We start from the raw sequence: 8,249 nt of genomic DNA, 5'->3' as shown, positions 1-8,249 counted from the left end.
TGACCACTTTTGAGGAAAGCCTTGCCCTGGTCCCAGAAAAATGCCGGAAAAGAAAGGACAGAAGATTGTCACGCCGCAATCTTGGCCCAACCCTGACTTCCAACACTATCTGCAACATCTGCCAACATGCCAATCGGACCCCCAAAAAATAAAACCTGTGAAAGATCATCCTCAGCCTCAAGGGAGTGCACACAACTAATATGAAAGTCTAGTACTAGTGACTGCAATGGTACTTGAATTCAGCATAGCAAGTACAACCATAGGACATAGAACCAGTTGAGAACATAAGTGAGGACTGTGTTTAATGCACCTGGTTGGGACTCAGCAGACCTGGTCCAGTTCCTGGCTTTGCCACAAAGTTCCTGTGTGATCTTGGACAGGTCACTTAAGGAAGATTTTCAAAAGTACCCCAGGGAGTTAGTTGTTCACTTAACATTGACTTTAAATGGGAGTTGGGTGCCTGATCCTTTTAGGTACTTTTGAAAATCCTGCCCTTAATCCCTCTGTGTTTAGATTCCCCATCTGAAAAATGGTAGAGGAAGGGTTGCGGCCTCTGATGCCATGTGAGATGTTTAGTATAAGAAGGTGCTATACTGTCAGGAATGACAGATAATACTTAGTCCTGCCATGAGTGCAGAGGACTGGACTAGATGACCTCTTGAGGCCCCTTTCAATCCTACAATACCTGGCAAGTTACTGCACACCAGCTTGCTGCTCAGTAACTCACCTTACCCCTCTCTTACTGTGTATCTTACAGCATCTAGCACAATGGGGCCACAACTGGGCCTTTAAGCACTACTGTTAATAATCAGCTTAGCTCCACTGAATTCAAAGGAGCTATACCAGTGTACACCAGCTGGGGACATGTTCTCTTATAATTGATGTAACCAATTCCCCTTCCTCTTGTAAAAGAAACAGAAAAATACAGGATGCAGAAAATCTCACAGACTCATAGACTCATAGGTCAGAAGGGACCAATACGATCATCTAATCTGACCTCCTGCACAAGGCAGGCCACAGAACCCCACCCATCCAATTTTATAACAACCCCTAACCCAGGACTGAGTTATTGAAATCCTCAAAATTGGTTTGAAGACCTCAAGCTGAAGAGAATCCACCAGCAAGCGACCCGTGCCCCACGCTGCAGGGGAAGGCAAAAAACCTCCAGGGCCCCTGCCAATCCGCCCTGGAGGAAAATTCCTTCCCGACCCCAAATATGGCGATCAGCTAAACCCTGAGCATGTGGGCAAGACTCACCAGCCAGCACCCAAAAAGGAATTCTCTGCAGTAACTCAGTCCCCATCCCATCCAACATCTCCCCGCAGACCATTGAGCAGACCTATCTGGTGGTAATCCAAGATCAATTGCCCATAAATACAGGATGCAGAAAATCTGTATCCAAGAGGAGTTGCTCAAAAATCTGAGACAGAAAAAGGATTTATGCTAGAAAGGAAGACAAAGATAGGGAACCCAACAAGAATATTCACAACCAGTTAAGGCTCTCAGGGATAAAACAAGGGCAGTAGAATGAGTTAATGCTCCCAGAGATATTAAGAAGAGCTTTTAGAAATATATCAAGGGGAAAAGAAAAACTAGAGAGAAAGTAGCTCTATTAATAAATAAGGAGGAAGATTAAATTAATGGTGACTGTAAAATGGCTGAGCTGCTGAACTCATTTTTAAAAATCAGTCGTTAAAGAGAAATCAGGGAAAGAGGTACTGTATGGACAATTAATTAGGCGTTCCTTTCTCAGAACTCTGAGCTCAGCTGTTTTGCCCTCATGCCTTATGTAAGCAGGTACAGCTCAAACAGAATGGGTGCATGAACTGGGAATCTCATTGCCCCATCTCTGCTCTTGGCAGATGGCTTGGATAATCTCTGTCTAATACAGAATGAAACACAGAGCTATTGAACATTACCATGGAGAGTTGTGTGGCATGTGGGATGACAAGCTACAAACCAGAGACCCAGATGGATAAGTCAGGAAGTTCTATCCATTCTGTAGCCACTGAGCACCACTGGCTGATGCCTGTATTGAAGAAGAGAATGCACGTGTCACATAATGCCCATCCTGATGCCCAGGTAGCTAAATCACAGTCTGAGATAAGAATGGAATATATAACACTGGCCACAGGGCTTGGAATCACTGGGAGTTTAGAATATAGAGTGATGGAAGAATATGCCCCTAAGAAAGGTTATAACTGAGTGGGCTTAGACCTCTGGATTATTCAGTGTGTTGGGGGGGGGGAAGAGAGGGGAGCTTTTGTGGCCAATATGTAGATACACAAAAAGTTATTCCCTAATGTTAATACCAACTGTCTATACCCTATGCACTGGAATTCTCCAGGTAGCTGAAAATTGTCTGTGAAGAACCCGCTGGCTGTGCTCTCTCACCATGAGGACAGATGGTATTGAAAAACCACCAATGCCCACTGCACTTATAGGAAATCATGATGAAAGCTGCTCAGGGCTGTGGTGGAAGGCGAAAGCATTTGGAGAGGAAAAGGTTAAGGCCCCACTCTGAGACTCAGGAGATCTGGATTCCATTCCTACTTTCGTCATGGACCAGCTGTCTGACCTTGAGAAAGTCGCGTAGGCCTTGATCCACAAAGGGACTTGTGCACCTAAGTTTCAAGTTTAGGTGCCTAAATCCCAGTCTTAGGCACCACTGTGATCCGCAGAAATCCTGTCAAACCATGTAGGCATCTAAACTCATTCAGCACCTAAGTTTTCAGCGTAAAAGTTCCCTTGGTGCCTAGGCTTCTGCCTCTGAGCATGAGCACAGCTGCCTCCCTGTAGGCATCCAGATGCCTATCTCCCATCTAAGGACCAGGGTGATCCATGAACCATGAAGGCACGTGTTCAGTCACCTATTTCACATGCGAGACCAGGTCTAGTAGGGCTCCTCAGAGGCTGCCTGCCAGACTGGGTCCCATTCATGTATTTATACACAATGGAACAGTCATTGAGCCAGAGCGATCCAGTCCCCTTGTTCCAATGAGTCTGTTGCAGTTTATCCACAATGAAACTGCTTCAGGAGGCGGGCCTGAAGCAGCCTCATATCAGAAGAGCTCAGCAGATAGAGCACTCTCCTAGGATTTGCATAAGGCAGAGCCTCTCACCTCATTTCTCCTCAGCAGGCAGAGAGGGGAATTGATCCTGGGTGTCCTGCATCCCAGGTGATTGTTCTAACCACTGAGAGAAAAGTTATAAACTGGACTCCTCTTCATCATTGTGTGTGGAGTGAAGTAGGGGCCCAACTTATTAAGAAACTACCTAGGCATCTAAACCTCCTAATTCCAAGCAGCTGGTTCCCATTGGGGGATTGTTAAGCAGAGTTAGGTGTCCCCCTGCAGCCTGGTCATAGGTGCTTATCTCTGAGAGAGGGGCGGGCTTAGCACACACCCCTGTTGTTGGCATCTCCAATGGGCTCGCTAGTGTGCTGGCTTTTTGTGGATTACGCTCTAAGGCACCTAAATCTCCCCATTCATTGTACACAGAGTCTAGGTGCTAACTCAGCCTTCTAGAGCACAATGTTGTTCCTGTGATTTTCTAAGTGCCTAAAAGGCAGGTGTTGTAATGCCGAGTATTGAAATACCTAAGCCCCTGCAGATATGGGCCTGAATCTCTCTGAGCCTCAGTGCCCCATCTGTAAAATGGGGATAATAATGCTTCCTTACCTTCACCCAGTCTTGTCTCTTTAGAGTGTAAATTCTTCAGGGCAGCATCTATATCTTATGTGTTTGTACAGCACCTAGCACAGTATGGTCCTGATCTCAGTTGAGGTAGATGCAAATAATAAGTAATAACCTTAAAAAGATTCATAGTTAAAATTCTGTTGAGGGAAAATTCCTTCCCAACCTTATAAGACTTTGGTTTCCTGTACTTTGCACAAGTATTAAACTATATAATAACACAAAATACAGTGAAATAAGACAAGGGAAAAGTTTATGATAAAAGAAGGATTTGTTTGTAGCACAATTCTGAAAAGAACTTTTATGAGGATTTAAAAAGCTCAGAAAACTTCCATAATGCTAAACTACTGTAGGTCTCCTGAGAGATGTAAACCATGCAGTAGTGAAATTCAGGTCAGATAAAGGTGCCATTAATGATGCAACTCCTTCAAAACTTTCTCACATAAATTAATTTTGTCTTAAATTTTGCTCTCATCTGCAAGACTAATATTTTAAGGCCATTTTTTTTCCAAGTTTGGTTTTCAATGTGTGAAGATGGACTGCAGGGAAAATTGTTAAAGGTCTGCTGGAAATGAAAATGTGGCCATAAAGACCTAGACTAGCATATGAATAAGTAATCTTGGCCTGTTTTGAAAAAATACAGCGGATTCGTAAGTGTGCATAGGATGGGTTAATAAAAGATGACCATCTGCTGTAAGAACCAAGCCTAAAGAAGTCAGTGTTGTGCTGGTGAATAGGTGCAGAGAAGGGCTATGAGGGAAATGGAGAGCCTATCTTGTCTACACAATGAGTTATTGCACGGCAAGCCAGGGTGTGAAGCTAGAGCATGCCAACTTGCCATGCAGTAACTTGCTAACCTGCACTTTCATTGCAGTGCAGCAGTCTCCACAAGGCGAGTTACTGAGCAGCAAGCTGGTGTGCAGTAACTCGCCAGGTATCATAGAATCATAGGATTGGAAGAGACCTCAAGAGGTCATCTAGTCCACTCCCCTGTACTCATGGCAGGACTAAGTATTATCTAGACCATCCCTGACAGTATAACAACTTCTTATACTCAACATCCCACATGGTATCAGGGGCCACAACCCTTCTCCTGTAAAAGCAGCAAAGAATCTTGCGGCACCTTATACACTAACAGAGGTTTTGGAGCATGAGCTTTTATAGGTGAATACCCACTTCGTCAGATGCATGACCCTTCTCCTAGATGTAGGATGTAGGAACCTTCTCCCAGATGTAGGAACCCTTCTCCTACCACTCCAGCCTGGGGGATATTAAGGACAGTCTCCGCTTCACATATGCTGAACTGTGAGAGCCACAGTTGATATATGTACAGCTAAAACGAACATAAAATGTTCCTTCCCCTTCTTTAAGCTCAGTTCCATACATTAATTAAGGTTTTAGTGGATTTGCTTTTAACTTGCACATAATTTTTGAAGTGTTTGTTACTCAATAAAACTTGATTGTTTAGAAAATAATCTTTATTAGTCCCCACCATATGCTGCAGAATACTTGGCCGTAGTAAAAGCACCCACTTAATTGTTGTACACTGTGACACAAATCACAGGATCCGTGACAGTGTAATAATCACACATGTACAGCAGTAGGTGAATTGTCAGTGTTCTAGTCATAGAGGAGTACCAATCACCACATGATTCCTAACAGGACCCTGACCTGTAGAGCCAAATGGACAGAATGCATAACTGTGGCTTACTGTGCTCTATGTATTGAAGTGCTCTTTCAAAGTCTCCCTGAACCACATAGCTCTGCACTGAGCTCTTCTGATAGCCCTTGTGGCTGGCTCTCCAAACTCTGCAGGCAGCCGCTCCACCTCCACCCTGGTGGCAACTTTTCCTCCTTTGCTTCACCGACATTTAGCAGGACCCATCAGGCAGCTATAACCATTGGGATATTTTGCACACTGAGATCCAGTCTAGTGAGCAAACAACACTAGCATCCTTTCAGACTACCAAAAGCACATTCAGCTGTCATTTTGCACCTCCTGAGCCAGTACTTGACTCTTTCTCTGGTGTTTTTGGGACAGTCTGTGTAGCAAGGGATAGACTGAGCATCACTATTGGCATTTCAACATTCCCAATGATAATCTGCCAGTTGGGAAAGAAAGTCCCTGCTTGTAGCTTTCTGAGCAGTCCTGTGTTCTTAAAGATGTGAGCCTCATGCACCTTCCATGACCAGTCAACACTGAAGTCAATGAAGCAGCCCCAGGGATCCATCAGTGTTTGTATAACAGATCCAGGAATGGAGCCTTGCACAGCTGAAAGTTCTGCAGCCACTGCTTGTCATCTCAAGCCTGTATTATGATGCGATCCCACCAGTCAGAGCTCAGAAGAGCCCAGAAGAGGCGGTGCCCCATTTACAGCTGCTCCATGAACACTGCCACCAATCTTGAATTGGTTCTTGCGATGTGCCCCAGGAACCTGCCCTTCAGGAAATTGTCATGTTCCCTGCAGCCCTTCTTGTGGCTCTGCAAATACCAAAGGATCATGCGTGCTGTACTTGCAATGCTCATAGCAATATTGCAGAGCTGTACAGGTTCCATGCTTCTGTCAGAGATGGTGGACAGTAATAAGTGGGTTTGTGGGATTTTCAAAATGGATGTCAAAATTATGGACTAGAAATGACATTATGGGGTGGAGAAAGTTGCAGGCTGGGAACTTGACCCCGCAGTCTCAGTAAACCCTTCATGACTCATTTCTAATCCATCAGGCACTGCCAAAACTTCCCAAAAGACAGTGTGCTGGACAGTGGCGAGTTTCACACTGGGATATCTACCCATCATGCACTGTACGATTCATTTTTTCCTTTGCCTTTTTCTCTTTCATTTCTTTCTCCCTCCCTCCCGCCCTGAAAATTGGAGAACTGAGTGTACTTTTAAATCTCCCTTCCGTGGCTTCACACACTGCTGTACAGTTCTTTTCCAGCCCAAGAGCCATGTATTATATCCTGCCCAGCGCAACGCAATGACTGGACACTACTGCTCTGAAAGTTCTCCTTGGTCCCTCAAGCTGATTTTATTGATTCCTTAGTGTCCACAAAGCCAGAGCGTAGCCTCTTCTCCAAATGGTACTTGCTTATTTAGAGAATCAGACTCCCAAAGAAGTAGTGTTCACAGCCTGCTGGTTTGTTTCAGTGGCACACAAAACTGTCATCCCTTGTGCAGCACAAAATTTGGAAAGCCTCAGGAAGAAAAGCCCTTCTCTGGCAAAACACGCACTAGCCATAGAGTATTACTCACAAAGGCACAAAACAGACCTCTTTACACCTCCGAAGAATCTTAAAATTATGACCTGATAGAACAACCAGCAAAGAAACTTCACCCTCTATCAGTGAATCAAAGCATTGAGTAGCATTCAGTGTGTAGTGTTTCTTTCCACTACAGCGAGCCAAGCAAAGCCAATGCTAATCGGTTGAGAGAACTGCAAATGTTTAGAAATACTGCGTGGATTAGTGGAAAGTCCAAGATTTGGGCAGACATGAATTATTGTGTGTAGCTATAAATAAATATTGTTCCCAGCTCAGTTTCTGGCTTGTGGCCAACGCATCACAAATTCATCAAAAAAAAAAATGAATGGGTTAGTGTGTTAACAAGTGCCTGATGGACTACGAAAACCGCCCTAGGGATGCACATGCTGTACATTACCAGCTAAGCATGTTTGCACAACTTAATTCTTTGAATCTGGAACTATCAAGAGGAGTCAGCCCATTTAAAATATACTGTGGGAGTTCAGATAACATCAAGAGCCTGATTCTCATTTATACTCAGGCCCCTTTATACTGCAGTGTAAATGAGCCGTAATGTGGCTTCAGAGTACACTTACAACCACTTTAAGGCTCTTTTACAGTGCCAGATTGATGTAAAGAAGCTTCAGTGAGAATCAGGCCCTATATCTGAAGAATCATACTTTGTCTCTAGGCAGAAGGGATAATTTAGTGATGTCTTAAACTTGTCTTTTTTTTTTTAAAAAGTCTGACCTGTTTTGAATCTCATCAGGGCTTTTCTATAGGCTGCTTATCTCTCGCTCCCTGAAACAAAATATATACCTAGGCTTTCTGGTAGTATATTTCCAGGGAAGGAAGAATGGCCCAGTGGATAAGACACTGGTCAGGGAGCTGGGGGACCCGAGGTCGGTTTCCTTCTCTGCCACAGACTGCCTATATGACCTTGGGCCAGTCACTGAGCCTCAGTTTCCTATATGTAAAATGGAGATTGAGGAGATAGGTGCTGCTGGGATAAAACTGCCCATTGAAACATCAGGTAATGACACCCCTACAATCAAGTTAGCCAGGGAATATACACACACTGCATTTCCTGGCAGAATCCCATTTGGGAAGTGACTATTCATTATGCCAATGTCTCCTGAGCTTTTTTTGCACCTCAATAGTTGTTTGATGAAGAACATCAGAATTCAGCTTGTTTACATCTCTGCATGTATATATATAAATATATATATAAGGGGAAGCCCTGCATTTATTATTAAGAAAACAAACTTGAATATATGGAAAGTAACAAGGGAAAACAAATCTCTTCCCATTGGG

The sequence above is a fragment of the Gopherus flavomarginatus genome, chromosome 12, assembly GCF_025201925.1.
Source record: "Gopherus flavomarginatus isolate rGopFla2 chromosome 12, rGopFla2.mat.asm, whole genome shotgun sequence".
Classification (NCBI taxonomy): domain Eukaryota; kingdom Metazoa; phylum Chordata; order Testudines; family Testudinidae; genus Gopherus; species Gopherus flavomarginatus.
Note: the sequence above shows the minus strand (reverse complement) of the source record.